Source organism: Ornithodoros turicata, chromosome 5 (assembly GCF_037126465.1).
Source record: "Ornithodoros turicata isolate Travis chromosome 5, ASM3712646v1, whole genome shotgun sequence".
NCBI lineage: Eukaryota > Metazoa > Arthropoda > Arachnida > Ixodida > Argasidae > Ornithodoros > Ornithodoros turicata.
In genome coordinates this window covers 11,854,880-11,875,039 of record NC_088205.1, presented here as the reverse complement: position 1 = coordinate 11,875,039, position 20,160 = coordinate 11,854,880, and positions in this window count along the sequence as shown.

Below are 20,160 nucleotides of genomic sequence, written 5' to 3'. Positions count from 1 at the left end.
AGAGCGTGCCGTGTGTCTTAGGTGCGTGTGCTTGTGAAAGGTGACAATTCTACCATTGTATCACAGTTTTCGGTTATTATCGAAGATTATCAGGTACTCACCTTAAGATATAATCACTTGTTTATATATGTTTCATATCGGCCTCCAGGTGCAAATGCTTCTTTATTTTTCCAACTTTTGGAAACTTATCTGCAATTTATATCTGATGAGAAATGCCAAGCATTTATCGGGGGTGATTTAAATATCGACATGTTGTCTAGTTCAATGTCAATGTCAAATGAACTGAGCGTACTTTTAAAAGATTATGGCTTTGGAAACCACATAACATTGGGAGTTCGTAGCCAGCCATCAGGACCCTAATGAAGCATTTAATAATTTCTTCGACGTCTTTTCTAAGATATATGCATCGCATTTTGTAATGAAGGAATATAAGCAGCCAAGAAGCTGCCGTAAGCCCTGGATGACGAAAGGCTTACTGAATTTTGTACATAAGAAGGAACAAATGTACAAGAAATTTCTGCTCTCCAGAAATCTTGAAGATTTAAACGCACATAAGCATTTTCGAAATCGTGTCACGAGTGCATTGAGGCGTGCAAAGTCGGACTACTATAAAAGGTTATTTGATGTTGATGTAGGCCAAAATCCAAAACAAATGTGGAATAACTTACACAGTGTACTCAACAGAAAGCTCCGTATAGTCCAAATCTGGAAAGTATTTGCGTTGGTGGTAAAACGATTGACGATCATTACTTGGCTGACTACTTTAATGCGTACTTTATTAATGCTTGCGGACTTCCTTTGCAAATGGTAAACGCGTCGTCTCAAATTTTATATCATGCGATACCAGGGACCATATTTGTGAGTGCCGTTGACGAAGATGAAATGTATTCCACTTTTTTTAACCTGAACAATACAAAGTGCCTAGACATTTATAATATGCAAGTTATTCCCGTGAAACGAATTCTTCGTTATATTGTTAGTCCTCTAACGTACATCATCAACCAATGTTTTTCCATGGTCTGTTTTCCAAAGAAGCTTCAAATAGCTGAGGTGTCAATATTGTTTTTCTTTCTGTCATCATTTATACAAAAACTATGTAATTAAAAGTACCAGTAGGTAAGTCTGTGATGTGGTTCTGTATACATGAATACTACAGAAAAAGAATATGCAGTGTAATTTACATGCAGTCAATGTATTTAAAAAAACAAGGTAAGAGATTAAGTTAGAGTAGGGGAACAGTATCGTAACAACAAGATACTTCAGCTTAGGCACAGTGATCACTGAAAAAAAGACGAGAGCCTCTTTTTAAACGCATAAAGCTAGGGAGAATTGCGGATAACAACAGGAAGACTATTCCAGTTCTTACCGGAAAAATAGCAAAACGAAAACATCCCAAAGTCAGTACGAGGATATGGCAAACTCAACATAAAGTTATCAGCTCGACGGTCGTAAACACTTGTGGTAAAATGAGGAGTTGTTAAACAGGAATTCACAAGATTATTGATTATTTTATAGAAGAGTATCAAGCACTTATACTTGATAAGCACAAAAAAAACGGCCAAATGTGCAACAAGGAAAATGCAAATGTAACAGATCAATGAAGTGGTATTTGTAGCATTATACGTAGCGCTCTTTTCTGCAGAACATACGGATCACAGAGTCGGGATTCATATGTCAACCCGTACACTTCTAATGCATACGAGATGTGGCCATGAAATAAGGATTAATAAATCATTAGTAGTCTCTGTATTGGCAGGATGAATTTTAGCCGTGATAACGCATATAATCCACTTGTGACTTTCTTTCTGGCATGCTCAATATGAAATCGCCATGACAAGATTATTGACTTACTTGAGATTATTCTAACTTGTTTTGCATCACCGAGACTGACAGTCGACAGACAGAAGAAGACGGAGAAGAAGCGGAGGGTATTGTCATACAACCACAGTGATTTCTCGAGAACTTCCCCGTCAACAGCTACCGCTGTAAAACGACAGTGAATTCTCTCGTTTCTGCAGAGCATTCGTTCGCATCTGTATAGAGTGCCTGTTCAGCAGTGGGGGTAATGTGGTTCAATAAAAAAGAAAAAAAAAAGAAAAACGGGGCAGGCTATCGGACAGTAATTTTGAAAAGCAGTTGTTCCCGCGAGCTAATAACCCTTTTTGGTAATGCCAAGCTTCACGCTCGTCATATTTCTATGGCAACGAATTCCAACTGTGACGTCAAAGTATTGTGAAAGTAACGAGCTACTTTTAAGAGTATTACTCTACTCAGTTCCTTTTTTTTTACCCGGTACCTAACTTAAATACCTTTTATGAGTATCTTGTACAAGCCTGCATACAATGAATCATTCTTGAACTCCTTCAAATATCCCTTGCCCCTATTTCCGCGCTGCTGATACTCTTCGGTATGAGCTAACTAATAACTAATCAGCTAACTAACATTTTAACCATTGTAAACGATACTATAGAATAGCCTAAAATGGCTCTAGTGGATTCTAATTCACCGATTCATTCGACCACTCATTCGCTCGTTCTCACATTTTTCGAGGGTGCCTACTATGTATAGTGGCCTCAAATGCAGAGGACTCATTTTTCCAGACAACAGTAATAATGATAAGAATCATAAGCTTCACAAACGGATATAAAAGGTGTGCTGGAAAACAAAGATCAGTCTAATAGAGCGATGAGAGGGCCACAAGAGCGACATAAAGCATACTCACTGTAACATTGGTCTAACTAATATTTGTTGTGGCTGACTCTTTTTTTGTTCGCTATTCAGTCCAAAACAACACACATAAAAGGAAATCAATCAGCCATATTTCGGGAACGCAACTAACGGAGTGCCGCGCAATCTTCCGCCATAATGACCTCAGTGAATTAGTGCGCGCCACAGGAACAACCTCCACACGATTCCTTCATTTATCCATATTTGCCCATCTATTTGTTCTTCCTATTTTGTGTACACGGGAAGCAAGCACTCATTTTCTCTTAGAAGAAAGTGCTTATGGGAACGCAACCATCTGTGTGTTCGAGACTTACGCTGGCCAGCACGATGTAAAGCGTACGGAAAAAGAGAGAGAGAGAGGGTGTGTGTGTGAGTATATTCACGTACGCTTTTCATATCTGTTAGTCGATAGTTTGTCGAAGTCTCTAATTTGGAGTCTCGAGATCCCCACATTAATATAATTGTCCGTTCCCGCAATCAGCTCAGCGTCTGCGCATGTGCAGCTCCAGATTTAATGTGTTTAATGTTCCTTAACCGTAAATCAGGACGAGGGCAATCTCAGAAGACTCATAGATTCGGTAGACTGAGCCCTTGGCATTCTTAAGTCACAATTTTTGTCCCAATTGCTCTTATAGAATCGAAAAATTATAAGTGGAAATTACCGTGCAACGCTGTGTCGAAGTGGCCACCAACTGCGCGCCGCTCGTTAAGCACGGCGGCAAAACTACATTGCATGCGCATAACACTCGATCTAAAACGAAAGAAGTTGGCTACGAATCTGCTACATAGCGGGAGCACCAAGTCAGTAGCTCACTGTTGCTTGACGAAGTGGATATTATTTCGCACCAGACGTCCCACCGCAGAACCGTTCTACCTCAATTTTGCTAACAAATTGATATGCAACTCCGGTATGGATGCCTCACGTGGCAAGAACAATTCTTTTACTTGAAAGAATTCAACGCAAGGCGGTACGCTTCATACATAACGAGTTAGCGATTATAAAGCTACAGCACCTGTTTACCACCATGGCGAATAAACTTGGTATCGAGCCACTAAACAATAACTTTCGCATTGCCAGTCTGAAACTGTTCTGTTTAATCGTATTTAACTTAACTGGAATAATCACACTTGACTGACCTGACTGTATAATCCCTGGTACCTCCTTTATAACCAGAGGTAAACACTATAAGACATTTCAGCATCCGACTTGTCTCTGCACAGACTGTTCTAAATACTCATTTTGCCCGTGCTGTATCGCTGAATGGAACAAGCTACCAATAGACGCCGTTAGCTACACAACACTGAATGAATTTATGAGATTGTTTTTGGATGAAGATGATTTGATACTTCCATTTTGTCCTGTGATGACCTGATTATTACTTGCCATACACTGTTATATTCTGAACGTGCACACTTTGCACAAAGTTTGCAATTTGTGCACTTTGCGAACGGTGGCACCCACTCCCGTCCACTCTTAAAACAGAACTGAACACGCTGAACGCACGCCAGCCATTGCACAAAATGATGATGATGATGATTCGGGTTTTAATGACGCAAGGGCAACTTAGACCATAATGCGTCGAGACAGATGCACAATATGTTATCACTCTTGATTTGTGTGAGAGCGAAGCGTACGCCTTTCTGTGACAGTCAACGCAATTGCGCAAGTGATACAAAAAGGCGTACGCCCCCCGTTTTCAGCGAATCAGCACGGAGACAACGATGCCATTCGCTATGGTGGCTGACTATATAGGAGCGTGCAATGCTGCGACCTCTCTGTTTTCGGAGCGTAGCGCATGCGTTGCAACTGCTGAAGTGGACAAAAATCAATCTCAAAAGTAAGTTAAAAAATAGCGCTTGCAAAAGTTAGTAGCTTTCTGTAAAGTACAGTAAAATGGGGAGATATTACAGCTTCTAGTCTCAGATTGCGATTACTCCCCATTTTAGTTCCTTTCCCTAATTTTTACTCCCCAGCACTGCAAATACTCCCTAAACAGCGCGTAAACTAACACGCATTTAGTCATGAATGGGACTAATGGCTGTGGGAATGTATCTAGTCCAGAAAAAGACTAAAATGATTCAGTTGTTTTCTTAGAGCAGTGTTTCTCAAACTGCGCGGGTCATGACCCACAAATGGGTCATGAGCCTTTTTCTAGGGTTCATGGAGGGCCCAAGCAGACATGCGATATGCCTTGAGCCACACAGACTAACGTATTGATTTGCTTGTGTCAAGAAAACAAATACATCCTTCTCATTAAAATACACGATTAAGCCAATCCTTGTTTAAAAAAAACATTAATAAGCATTTTTGGTAGCTCCCTTTGTGGTTAACGTCTTTTAAATAAATTACAATGTAAGCGTATCCGGGTCATTCAAAAAAAATTTTTTCGGAAGGCTTGTAAAGGTGGGGGGCCATGGTAGATTTGGTACCACTCAAAGGGGTCACGTACTGGAAAAGTTTGAGAAACACAGCCTTAGAGTGACCCGACCAGGAACGAAGAGGAAGCGAGTTACACGTACCTCGGGCGCAAGTTCATGGTGATTGTCAGCAAAGGACAATAAAGTTAAAGTTTCCCGGTTCATTTACGTATGTCCTCTTCCTTGGGGGGTACGTTGGGTAGACGAGCGGTCTGTCTAACGGCACGTTGCTCGGGCCTCTCCCTGTACCTTAATCGATCCGTCACAATCCACATCACTGTACATTTGAGCGACCCAAAACCAGACTTGTACACGTTACTAAAAAAAGTAATTGATTACCGTTACCGTTACCTTGTACGAAAAAGTAATTTTATACCGTTACAAATTACTTGCCGGAAAAAGTAATGAAGTAACGCCTTGAAAAGTAACGCGTTACTTTGCCAATTACTTTCGATATCTGAGAAAACGATATAAAAAAAAGATGTAGAAAAAAGATATCCACACACAAAAAAAAGGAAACTGAGCGTCGACATCGTTGTGATATCGACAGTATTCCGCACAAGACTGACAGGGGCTGATGGTCACAAGAGTGGCGTTAGGTTATGGGGGTCGAGAGTTCTGTGAAAAATGTGTCGAGAGGTTGAGAGTTTTGAGAGTTCTGTGGAAAGAGTCCCAACTGGAACTCCCACAAATGACTCATCAGGTTCACGGTACAACCTACAGTCCAACTTACTGCATATAGGCCGGGTTACGGATAGATAGTACACATGAATGAGGAGAGGACAGTGGACTCAAAAATACACTACACGTGCGGAACACTGTGGCAATTGACCTCGGGGTCCTCGGGTAAGTAATTGTTAAAGTAAAGTTAAGTATTGTTAAGTAAAGTAAAAGTCCTAAGGATAAGACAGCTGCCTTGCACTGAACTTGCAGAGGGCAGTTGGTTTTGTCTTCTCGCGGCGGTGAATCATCCCATATATGTGTGTGTGTGCGTCATCCCGAGCAATGTGGATTCTTTAGTTCCCAAGTAATCGATTACTTGGTAATTGATTACTGAAAATGGTAATTGAATTACTCAAGAAATTACTGGGCCCCAAAAGTAATCCATTATGTTACAAATTACTCAAAAAAGTAATTGATTACTAGTAACGCAATTACCCGTTACGTACAAGTCTGCCCAAAACCAAGTGGACGTTTCTCTTTCTTGTTCTTTTTTTTTTTTTATGAAGTGTTCACTCGCTCTCTGGCACCAACGGTATCTTCGATGGGTTGCTTTCCGATCTCTCTGGAGCGACGTTTCATCTTCGACAGGTCGAAACAGAGCACTCTTACTGCATTCGATTGATTCATTCGGAACTCTTTCTTCCATCTCGGAGCGCTCTAGAGTGCTCTCACCAACGCCGTCAGAGCGGTTGCCAAAAATCTGGTTGGGTTCCGGTCACGTGACTGCGCCAGCTTCCGCTGAGTAGTGTTTCTGTTCCGTCATTCAGGTCATGTTCTGCGTTTTGCGTCGTCGTTCTTTTGACTTCGAGGGAAACACCGGAAGTCACGTGAGTTAACATTCACTCTCCTCTCCTCTGCTCGAACCTGCCGCGTTCGACTCGTCCACGATTCCTCCGGCTCGGAGCTGGAGCGACATGCGCTCTGGCCCGCTCCGGCTCGGCTCCATCAGGGAGATCAGTCGAAGACACCATAAGCTTCCTGCTAATACATGAGGTGGGGTACTCACAGTTTTGTGTAACCCAGTGTCACAAAACACCTCCGCGACATAATTACGGGCCTTCTCACAGCCGCCGTGAGATCTTAACAGATTTGCAGATCATTGCATAGTGTGATGTGGAGGCAGTCGTAAAAGGTTTGCTTCTCCTGGGGTGAATCACGGGGTTCCCGGGAATGATGGGGTTAGCGCCGTAAAGTTAGCATTATACCTTGTACGCACTCACCCTGGGTAACGTTTTTAACATAACTTGTATTTACCATAACTGGGAAGAAGGCGGAATGCGATGGTGACATTAGTACGATTACACGAAAGAGCACAAGCCGAGGTCGTTTAAACAGTGCTCAGTTGTTGAAAGTGCTACTGCAAAGAGGAAAACATTCGGTTCCTGAGATATTTGAAAGCTACTTGTCTGGTCCGAAGACGCCGCTGACTTCTCAATTGGTGAGATGTTTAGAGTATTTTAGTTTGTCGAAGATTCTAATTTGGAATCTCGAGATCCCCGCATTAATATAATTGTCCGTTCCCACAAACTTCGCTGAAGATGCCGCTGTGTTCTATCGGAACATGTGTTCTACAACTGCATCATTAATACTGGTTTTGTGTAGAAGCTTGCCACGAACAATGGTATTGCCTTTAGGTTGTGCATCACACATGCCACTCTCACTGCATGTGTGCACTCTTAATCCCAGTGTACCAGTTAACTTAAGTTTTAATGTGGCAATGGTGCCCAACTCTCGTATTTTGGGAAACTTGCCCGCAAACTCTACATTATCCCCTGGAAACTCCAATGGATGTGCACCCGTTTCACGTTTTCACGACTCGAACTGTTTACGTCTCTTACCCTCGATATCGCATTGTTTCACTTCGGCGTCTTCTCGCCTTCGTTTCATAGCCTTGATATCTATATCTGTCTCACGACGGGCTCTTCTCACTTTCGCTTCATGGTCTCTGCTTCGCCTTGTCTCACCTCTGGGTCTTTTCGCCTTTTCTTGTTCGAGGCATGGGCGGCTTCTCGTGTGCTTCACTTTGTGTACGACGACGCTCGCGAGCAGCAGCGGCGCTCTGCGCTTTTCACTCTCGCTCTTCAGATGGCGTGCGCACTTTGCATCAATGAAATCAATCAATCAAATAGAGTTCATTATGAATCAGACAGATTATATACAGTGCATATTCAGATGGGGGTCCTATAGTTAAAAACTAGTTGCATGGCCGCCCTAATACGAGGAGTCTCGTACAATGGCGACAAGCGCACAACCGCGGTTTATTTCCCTCTCCCTGCACTGTATTGTCTACAACGCCGGCCCATGGTGGTGCTGCACGTGGTGTGATGTCATTGGTAGCATCCACCGTGCCAGGTGATGTTGTGACGTCATGGCGCAGTGACGTCATTTCGTTGTTGCTACGCTCTCCATAATCTCCCTCAATGCCGCAAAAACATCCCTGATACAGCTATGGCTCTGAAAAAAAAAGGGGGGGGGGGTACTCGTTTAGAGGAACATTTCACCACATGGGATGTCGGCTTGCTACTTCATAGACATAAAATGATAAGAAGAGGAATGGGGGGAGTTGTTTTATTGCAGGAATTTGTTGCAAATTTGAAACCTTGTCATATATTACGGCACGCACTGTATGCATAAACGTGAAAGTGGTTATAAAGACTTGTTCAACTTGTCCTCTTGCACCTCTTGAAAAGACGGTTCTCTCGCTCCTACCTGTACCTACATTTTTTTTTTGGGGGGGGGGGAATAGCATGCCGACCTCTGTTGTGACTGACCTTTCCTTTTTTCTTTCCCCCTCCTTGTATGTGTGGGCAATAAACTCCTGATTCCATATCGTCTTTTTCTTCCACATTTACGTACAAAGGAGTTGGAGCTACGACGTTCAACCCACAGACTGGAAATTTCCATCTAGCTTCTAATATGGTTACTTCAATATTCTTGTCAGTAAGCGGAACAATTCCATACGCGTCGTGCCCTGATACATGAACCAATGAGACGACACACATAATGTTTATTCTTTTAAGTAAGGCAACTATTGAAACGGTGTAGCAGCTACGTAAAGGGCAGGTGCCGCTCATGAATTTTGGTTCGAATGACTGGTGGTTGATCAATTCTTAACGAGATATCCTGTACGCTTTTATAATAGAAACTGGCGCATGAACACACGCACGAAAGCAATCAGCCTGTTGCGCAAGCGAGAAATCGATGCCGCACGTGCACCAAGGAATGGTTGTTGCAATTCTGCAGCAGGATGATGTTTTGAGAAATGACGCAGTCGCACAAAATGAAAAATAATACGCCGAACTTCCGATAAAGGAATACACGTGCTGAGATCTAAAAGTGTGCTGTCCAACAGAAAAATCTCAATTTTTTTTTTTTGTGGTTTTCTGCAAGAAGAAAGGGAGATGCTATGCTCAAAAACTGAGAGCTTGATGACACCGAACATCTGTAAGAACCTTGTTGTATTTGATGAACGCGCACAAAAGCAGTAATCTAGAATTCCAGAGTCTATAGAACCACGTATCAGTTATAATACAAGGTGAACAAGGCACGTTTTCGCCAATACTCTTAATCTACCATCCATGTGAATTTTGTTATTTATTCCGTGTTTGCGCCGCGAAGCAACTGCGGCTGTGAGCGGCGTACAGATGTAGAGAGGACAACAGGAAGGAGCGGGGGGGACAGGGAGGGGTTAGTACGCGTCCTGGGCCGACTTCAAGGGGGAACTGTGCCGACATTCGTCCGGAAAGTCAATCAATGTGATCTTAATTGAAGTGCATCATGGATGCTCTCTATCCATGGTCACCCGTCACCGTCGTTATAATTCCGTCTGATATGGTAATAGGCTGATAGAAATTGATATTCAGAACGAGCGTAGGTGTGAGAGGGTATAAAATTTTTGAAGAATATTTACGTAAAATTTTAGTGACAGTTTCCCCTACGTGAATTAGGTCAGCAAGAAACTGCATTAGGACTTTAAAATGTAGGATTGTTTTACCTGAATCTATCCTTCAGTACAAAATAGCTGTGGAGTTCTCACCATTCCGTTCAACTCTAATCTCAAAAGACAGCGCCATTTCTCTCCGTAATTTCCTTTCACTGGAGACGGCATATCTCCTTTTCTGCTATGAATCGTAAAGTGACCAATTTGCGATATTTCCACTTGAATAGTCCTTACTCAACATCTGCTGCAGAGTTCTGAACGGAAGGAAGCTTTCCAAATCATTCTCCTTCACATCCCGGTTTTCGTCAGTGTCTCTGGTGCTGCAGCCGTCAATTTATCTCGAACTAAAGAACAAAGGGATCAGCGATGAAATCGACGGAGAGTGCGCCTGTTTTTTGGATATGATTTTAATGCGATTAAATCGAATCATTCAGTGCAGAAATGATTTAAGGGAACACGCCGTGAAGCGGACAGGAGTTGGAAGCGTTCAGCACTGCGCTTCGATTCCAGCGTCTAATTCAATATTCCGCAAAGTGTTTTTTATAAGAGGCTTATGGTATGTACGCTTCAAAATTTGTTTCTGTGTACCCTTCCTGCCGCCGAGCACAAAGAGAACATAGTGGAAGGATAATGAGGTTTCAATGTTCCTTGCGTTGGAAGGAGCGTACCCCCCTCTTCGCAGGAAACTTAAAATCTGGCTTATCTGTTCCTTGGTCTGAATGCAACACCTGTCTTCTCCAGCACTATCCCTAGGATCGTGAAGTTCATCAAACCTCCAACCTTAGTCGTAAATCATTCTTCTGAGCTCTTTTTCTTCCACATTCCGCTTTTCTTCCATCCTCTGTTCCATCCATGCGTTGTGGTCATTACTTCCTCCGCAAGCGAAGCCTTCTGTCGCGTACTTAAAAGCCGTGCCTGACGACTCGGAAGTGATGATGATGATGATGATGAATGGGGTTTTAATGACGCGTCGACAACACAAGTCATAATGCGCCAGCATTATGACTTGTTACCAAAACTGTTACCAAAACGTGTTACCAAAACTGTTACCAAAATGTGCTGTTTAAATATAGGTGCGATAGGTGTTTAAAAAAGAGAGAAACGACAAATAAAATGCAAGCCTAAAACTACGGAAGATTCACAATTCGAATGTCTCCTTAAAAAATTGAAAACTCTACTACTCGAGAGTTCTGCACACAGAATGCAAAAGGAAGTTGAGCACTGGTCTCGTGGGTTTTGATCGAGTAGTTTGGTTCTGCGTACTAATTAATTTAAGACAAAAGGCCGGATATTGTGCACGTTATAGAGCATCGTACGCTAAGATGAGCAACTTAACGGATACCGTTTTAATATTCGGCAAGTGCAAACATCGTTAGTGGCTTTAGGACGCTAGTTTTCTCGGCGGCTTAGTGTGTTTGTGTAAGAGCTTTTCCAAAGAAACAGTGTTGACTTAATTAGCGGCGCCTTTGTTTGGACGGAACGTTCCGTCGTGTCATGACGCTCCTCACGGCGGAATTACGGAGCTTCCATGATCAGATCAATTAAGCGGAGCCTGTACACAAGTGTCATTATCGGAGTTATGTGTAGTTTGCAATAATTAACATCATACAAAGGCCATTGAGGTATTGTTTTTTTTTTCTTTCCTTATCGTTTTAAGAACAAGACAGGTCTGCTCAAGTTGCCTAATCAGGAGGTCTTCGAAACTTGGGCATTTGGTATTGTGGTATTCGCGTAGAGAGTAAGCTATCTACACGTTGTTATTGTCGTTATTGTTATTGAGATAAATAACGTTTTTTTTTTATTCTCTCTCTCTTCTTTTTTTTTTTATGGCATTGCATTTAACTTTGACTTGTATAGGATTTTGGAACGACAACGTGCGCCTCCCTCTTTGAACAATAAGGCCTCGAAATATGGCAGTTGTTCAAACTCTCGATTGCCTGTTGAGTGCGCTAACCAATAGAGCAAGCGCCACCTGTGGCATGCAAGAGCGCATGGGGACTTGGAGGACCTTGAATCATTACGAGACGACCAGAGCCGGAGGTAGAAGAACAACAACAATATTCCCAGTGTGCGCAGTACCAGCGTCAGCCGGGGTAAGCCATAACCGGAGCAGACGACGGAGCTGTCTCCCTCCAAGTTCCCATGCGGCTTTGCGCCGCGCGCTTGGTGGCGCGCGCATCTCTGAAAAATCGTGAGTGAGTGAGTGAGTGAAAAAAAAAAACGAAAGTAAAAGAAAGAAAGAAAAAAATAGTCTATTATGGTACGCTGGCATCTGCGACTTACCAAGGGGCCTCATTTGGGCTTACGGGATACGCACTCGTTCTCTTAACATTCTCTCCTACATTTCTTCTCATGCACACACACATACATACATACACACATACAACAGAAGGAAGAAGCAGCGCCATCTGGTGGACACGATGGAAAGTAACGGTTCTGAGGCTGCACACAACAGACGAACACAACACAAGCCTCAAGGTGTCCAAGAACACGAACAGCCGAGTCCCGCCGCTGTATGGCTTTTTTGTGTGTTTCAACCTCGGAACCGTTACTTTCCATCTTATAAATCCTTCTTTGCTCACAGTTTTATGTCTTTATGTGAAGTATTTTTGATGTTGCATGGGAGGAGGTATAATGTTTATTCTAAAAGCATGCAGGCAAGGGTCAGTGAGACGCATGATCGACTTACCCTTCCATTAAAACAGAAAAAAAAAAGACTAACTATAGCGTCACTAATTCAAAGACTAATAATAAGTCATGTGCGTTTCAGTAAGTGGAAAATTGCTTTTGTCGCATTTGAATACTGCTTTTGTCGCACAGGGAAGTGGAGTGTAAGCGTAGTACAGGGAAGAGCAATGTGGCTGGAAAAAGAAAAGAAAAAGGCCGGACATCCCAGGTTAGGAAAGCACGTCCAGAGACTGTCACGACAAGCGTTGACACGTCGGGCAGGAGGGCAGATGTTTGTGAATATAAGCACTTACAAAGAGTCATGTGACAGTTTCAGGCCATTGAATCTTATCCCCGAACCCAACAGATAAGACAGAACTCTTTCGAAAAAACAAAGTACACTTTCCTCCTTTCCACGTGAGTCGATGCCATCGGAATCTGAGTAAACCCTGGCCATCTGTAAAATGCAGCTGCTGGAAAGCACGAAAGAGAAGACGAGGAAACCAAATTCTGCCTCCCTAATACCAATGGCCATCCGACTGTCCGTCCTTGTGCTTGCGAGGCGATCATTCTGAAACGTTTAATCGATTTAGCCTTAGATTCCCCTTCCTTCTCCTTTTATTTTTTTTTTCGGTGCCATCAGCACTGGAGCCCCATATTTCAGTCCCTGTAACTTTTCCCGGCTTTTTCCTTCTTCGAACGCGCGTTGGTATTTTTATTCCGTGTTGGCACCGCCAAGCAGCGTTAGCAGTGAAGAAGAATGGAACGTTCTCGTCAAATGTTTGCTCGCATTTACTTTCCCGTTATCTGCTTCAGATGGTCATCTGCTCTTGTGTTCTGAATCAAATCATGCAAAGGAGCGAAGATATTTTTTTTATTCCGTGCTAGCGCCGCGAAGCAACTGTGGCTATGAGCGGCGTACAGATGTGGGCAGATGGAGAGAGGACAGCAGGAAGGAGTGGGGGGACATGTGGGTTAGTATGCGCCCTGGGCCGACTTCAGGTGGTACTGTGCCGACATTCGTCTGGAAGGTCTTCGGAAAACCCATGGAAAACCTCAGACAGCGCAGCCGGTGGTGGGATTCGAACCCACCACCTTGGCTACCATCAACGAGCGGGAAACTTTAACTCGCCCGGCCATGCCGCTGGTGGAGCGAATATAAACAAAATACATAACTCAAAAGGGTGTCAAAAGGGTCGATACTCTACCCCATTGCAGAGGTATTTTCCTATATCTATTTCCTACTTATTGATACTTTCCATCTTTCCTACATATTGATGCGTTTTTCTATTCGCCGTTTTTATTCCTCCATAGACGTGAGTGAGCAGGTTGAGTTGGTTGTCGCCGAGGTCACCCTCGGCAAGGTCGTGTCAGGCGGCGCTGTTTACCGTGGAACACTAATGTCTAATTCCTAATTCCTAGTGACTTTTACGTACATTGTTTAAACACTACTTCCACAGCCTGATTCGTGTGGTACGGCGGTCTAGACTAGGGTCCAGACTGTCTGGATGAAAACCATCTCAAAATTTCAAAATACCCGCCATCGTCCAGCTCAGGAATTGTGGGAAGGATCCGCGAGCTCGCCCTCCAAGCTCCGAGCGAAGCGAGCTGCTTTGGAGGTGACTCTGAGCGACTCTCCACCGGCAACTTGACGTCGCCTATTTTTCTGCTTTCGTATCTTCTCGAATATCCAAACACAGATCTGGCGGATCTGAGCCAATTCCCATACGCCTTCGAGCCAGCTCTGTGACGATATATCCGCTCCGAGCGCCTCCGGGCGATTAAACATAAACGCCCACTGTTTGCGCCAACCCGAGGTCGTATCACCTCCAAGCGCCGGGCTAACAAGTTCCAAGTAGAAGAGAAAGCTGTCCTGGACTGGGAGTGCACGATTAACTTATAAACATATGCTGAACGCGCAGCCACAGAGCTTCGGCCATTTTTCCTTATATATGTATATATATACAGTCATGTCTCGCTTATCCGGAGTTCAGATATCCAGAAAACTCGTTATCAGGACTACATTACCGGGAACGAACCTGCTGCCATTGGATTTTGTCTCGGTTATCCGGAATTCGTTATCCGTACCCGGACAGCAGGTACGGGGACCAATCTTCCAGGACCTAGGTCATTCTGATTCGCTTATACGGAAAGGTGTCAACGTCCTCTGTCTCTGGCATGTGCTGTGTTCGCATTATTCCGGAAAAGGTCACATCTCACTGGGGCATTCTGTACTGTCTGACTCCCCTTTCTTCAGAGGTCATTCCCTTTTGGTGTGTGTGCGAGCACACGGTAGAGATGGTAGACGATACGCGGTAAGAAGCGGTGCCCTGTATGCACCTTCCGCACGAGATCTACATGTGAACGTCAATGTCCAAGCCGTCCGAAGGCATCACATGTCTTCTGGCTTATGCCAAAAGACATTTGCAAAAAGACAAAAAAAAAATGTGTGCGGGACCAACTTTCTGGGACATTATCCGTCTTTGAACAGTAGGGTGATGCAGCGAGTACCGTGGCTCCGATCAAAATCATGTCACACGCGTGCCTACTAATTTCGAGCAGATCACTTCGTGCGGATTTTTGAATTATCCATCTTTTCCTTGTTCCCTTTTCTGGAGTATAAAGATGTCTTCCAAATTTTTCGGGTTTTTCCGGAATTTTGCTTGGTTCGGCTATCCAGAAATTCGTTAACCGGACCAAAAAGGGACGACACCCGAGGTGTCCCGATAAACGAGACATGACTGTATATATATATATATAAGGAATATATATGGTCGTTATATATATAACGTCCAGCTCACGTGGTATAGTGGTTAGGATGATCGCTTTCCACGCCGAGACTGGGAGGTGACACGGGTTCGAATCCTGTCACCGGCTGTGCTGTCCGAGGTTTTCCCTGGGTTTTCCGTAGACTTTCCAGACGAATGTCGGCATAGTTCCCCCTGAAGTTCGCCGAGGACGCATACTAACCCCCTGTCTCCCACTCCTTCCTGCTGTCCTCTCTCCATCTGTCCACGTCTGTACGCCGCTCATAGCCACAGTTGCTTCGTGGCGCTAACACGGAATTTAAAAAAATATATAACGGAAAACAAGTCTGTTGCGAGTCGGCTATGAAGCCATCATGTGCAGCAAATCAGCAGTCGGGAAAATAGATCACTCTTGCTTAACGAAGTTTGACTTTTTTTTTTTTTTTTCAGCAGAGTTCGCTTTGAGCGGTTTTACCGTAATTTGGTCTCCAAATTAAAAATATGCCTGCCCACACTCCCGTTATGTTCGTAAAAATATGAGATGTCTTCTGTTGCCTTGCGCTGGATTTGCAAGCAACAAGCTGTGGCAACAAGCTACGCTGTCAACGTAAGTTGCTTGACTGCCCCATAACGGTATTTACTTAACTACTACTACTAACGGTACTTTACTGCTATTTGATGGACGTTCTCTGGTTTGTCGGGTCAGCAGCTAACGTGTTTGTCACGTGTCGTGGGCGACGCAATTGGTTCGTTTTCTTATTGCAACCCATATTTTTCGCAGAAGGGACGCCTGAAAACTGAGGTCGGTAAGGCACCGTCAGGAAAAGCTGAAATTTATAATTCCGTAATCACGACATCTGGCTTCGTAAAATACCAGAATTTCGGCACTGAAATATATGCCCGGATCCCCGGATCCGACACCTCTTGAGCATCAGTTACAACTTCACATTTCGCAATCATACAATCAAGAAATTGGCTTTAATACAAACCGTGAGAAACATGATGAGAAAAAAGCCATCCATAATCTGCCCTCTCGTTGACATATCCCCGCACCATGTTTGCTGTGTTTTCTTTCTTACCTGACACTTAGTTGGCCGCGACTGAAGAAATTGACCGGAATGTCTCCGCTGAGTCGTTTCTTGGACGATATATCACGCCGCGTACCCAGACTTGATAAGCGCTCTCATTCGCGGTCGGACAGTGACAAATGTTGACGCCTGGATACCTGCGCAAGATTTATGTGACCATTTCTGGACAGCGAGAGAAAAACTTTCGAAAGTACTTTCGACGACTGTCACCTCTGTGATGCGACCCTCTCGTTTTCTGTGGGAATTTCATACAAGTGCAGGATGCGCGATATTGCCAGAGTTGAGACATCTGCAGGAAAAACGGATGGGCGAAGTTTCCAAATCGGTGACATCCTATTTCATGAGCGTTGAGCGTTACATCGCGAAATAGAAGGTAACTCATATGTTCAATCTATTCTTGTTAGTAAAAAGTCACCCCTGCGATGAAACTCTACCATTCATCATCTCTCGATAAAGTTGTTGTTGTTGTTAGTAAAAAGGTTATTCTGCGCCAATGGACCTTTGACTCTCACAAGCTCAGAAGCAGCAGGTATGGCGGGGGCAATCGGTATTTGTGGACAGCAAAAAATAAATAAAAATAAAATTAAATAATGAAAAATAAAGAAAGAAAGAAGAAAAGAAAAAACGGCGATAGGGGCACACGGACGAAGTGTTAACACCCTGTGTCTGCGGCGATTGCGGTCGACCGCAATCGCCGCAGACACAGGGTGTTAACACTTCGTCCGTGTGCTATCGCCGTTTTTTCTTTTCTTCTTTCTTTCTTTATTTTTCATTCTTTAATTTTATTTTTATAAAAGTAAAAAGTAAAAAAATAAAGGTAAAAAAATATAAAGAATAATTAAAATTTATTTTTATAGAAGGTGAATGACTGATTCGTATAAGATGATTGTTGTACCCCAGCATCGCAGTTTCTTGCAGTATGGGTACAGTCGGCCCAGAATACATGTTAACCCCCCCTGTCCCATCTACTCCTTCCTGCTGTCCTCTCTCCATCTGTCCACATCTGCACGCCGCTCATAGCCAAAGTTGCTTCGAAGCGACATAAAAAAAATCATCATTCATCACGACATAAAAAAAAAGCGTTATATGGTAGACAGCGCGTATGGTTCTTGAGCGCTAGCTATTAAAATTAACTACGTCCTTGAAACGATTTAAATAGTCGAGAGAACAACCTGATAGTTTCTCTTGAAAAGCGGTATTTTTCGCCTTTCAAAAACGACGTGAATCGCTTTTTGCCAGTTGAAGGTGTATCCTTCTTTCTTCTCCTACTACGCCTTTAATATATAAGCGTTGCATTATTTCGTCCTAAGCGACCTTTTCGATGTAGCTAACAAAGGACACATTTGTTTCGCTCTTTTGCTCTCTCTCCTGATATATCGTTTAACCAGGCCAATATCGATTTTTTTTTTTATGAAAGGTGGTTTTATAAGAGTCTCCGAACATTGCCTGCGTCACTGAACTCACACAAGATATAAATACTACAGAGAAAAGATTCGCTCCTCTGTCAGTGTGTCGTTTTTCTCCTTCAACGTGGTAAAATGCGTATATAGTTCATTCAGCAGGAATTCCCGTGTCGGAAATAAAAAAGAAAAAAGAAAAAACGTTCGCTCGCATCTTTTTACTTCACTCCAAAACACCTATATTGTAAGTTGGAAAAGCGCTTCTTTTTTTTGTATTCAGTATTTTGTTTCTCGTATAAAAATTACGGGACAAAGTTTATATAACTCGCTATAGGGTTGCTTATAGATTTTGTACGCAGTATGTGTCATATAGAAACTACTCGGTACTAAAATAAAACACGCGTGTTTCATAAAGCGCTTGAGTCGCCTGCAGTACGTCCTTTTTGTGTGGCATGGGTCAGGATTTTTTTCTCCACTATTTATGTCGTTTGATTAAAAGCTGATCGGATGCGTCGCTGAGGTAGGGCAGCTTTGGGGAGCCAAACGCCCTTCTCGACCCCGACTCCCTATCACAACCAGCCAATCACAGCGCGGGGGCGTTGAGCCGTGGAGGTTACGTGTTGCGGACGTATACGACTCACGGTACCTGAAACAGGGGGTTCCTTTTCCCGACTCCTTCTTCGAGTGTAATGTCGAGTGTCAACAACGAGAGGCCGTTTCGGAAATGAGCGGCATAAACCGTGAAAGATTCACAGTCGACGACGACTTACACCTCCTACTTCATGTGCTGCGTGAAAGCCCTTCTGAAAACGCTGCCAAATAGTCGTCGATCACGCAATCTGTAAATCCGAAATAGTAGTCTTCGCCACTACGAGGCGGCGCTGCCGCTCATCACACGGGCTCATATAGCGCCTAATGGAACGTTGCTCTCTTAACACTCTTTTTCTGTTGTCACGTTGCGGAACACGGAATCGTAAAAGGAAACGTAGTACGCTCACCGTACTTACCTAAACTCTCTACCGCCTGCAACCTGCAGCAGCCCGCAAAGCTTTTAAATAGAACTATCTCCGGTGGAACATCAGCAGCAGCCCACGTTCGGTAGCATCGGCTGGCATTCATCCAGTTTATGGCAGGGATCGGAACCGGTATTTTTTTCGGTCCGGTTCGGGTTCGGGTTCGGGTTCAGACATATTGATTCGGTTCGAATTTAGCTCTGCTGAACGGAAAGTATCAGCTTCAACCGGTTCAGGTATATCGGTTCCGTTCCGGTTCGTCTAAAGGAAGAACCCCCCCCCCCCCCCCGCACACATACAGACAAAAAAAAAATCAGTCAGCGATCGGAACATTTACAGGGATTGGCACCGTTACTTTTTTCGGTCCCGTTTTAACCGGTTCATGGGCAGTAATTTTGCTACATGAAAGTGAGCTGACGCTCACCGTACACGGTTGTAGGAGAAAGGTGTGAGATAACGTTTCAGTTGAAAAACCTTTCGGGAAAGCAGGTGAAGACACAAGACAAGTAATAAGCGCATTTATTATTTACCTGATATTTTACTGTATTGTACTCTCGTGGACATCTGCTGAAAACGAAAAGCGAAGTGCCGGAATCTTTTTGGCAGAACCCGGTCGGCGCCCTATTTTGCTGCGGCAAAAAACTGGCGCTACCGTCACAAACTTTTACTCCCATCTGGCATCTTACAAAAAATAATAAACAAAAAATGTGGGTCAGTAGTACAATTATTTCACCTCTGAACCGATTCCCGAACCGGTAACCGTATGAATTTTTTTCGGTTCAGTTCCGGTTCGGCTCAGGACAAGCAAAAAAATTGTTAGGGTTCGGTTCGGTTCGGGTTCGTCAGAAAATGACGATTTTTTTCTGGTTTTCGGTTCAGGTTCAGTTCCGGTTCCGATTCCTGGTTTACGGGTGCATCTGAAGGCGAACACAAAGGTCACGAAACTTGAACTCAGTACTGAATTGGGAAACAATGTATGGGGTCCGAGAGTCCAATAACAATTGGCTACATATTATTCTACTAAATGGGGCATCTTCCGATCCTGATCTTTGGGCGCCCGGCAATCGTTTCGGTGCCATTGGAGCTTCTTCTTCCATCTTCTCTTCTCTCTTCTTCTTCTCTCCCCACAACTGTTACGGATATACCTTCCAAATCACTCACCCCCTCACTCACGGACCGACCTACGCGGCTGCCGACGTTGGTCGGACTTTATACAGCTATCGCTTTAATACGAACGTCGAATGTGAAGGAGGGGAAAAAAAGTATTGCATTATTTGTTGAACGCCCCTCATACATCACTCGACTAGATTATTATTGAAGAAGAGGAGAGAACAAAAGTGCTTCGCATGCTTAGCGTAGGACGTCGCTACGAGAGGCGAACAGCAGCAGCCCTCCCGGACACAACGAAGAGCTCGTATGTGTATAAATACGGACACT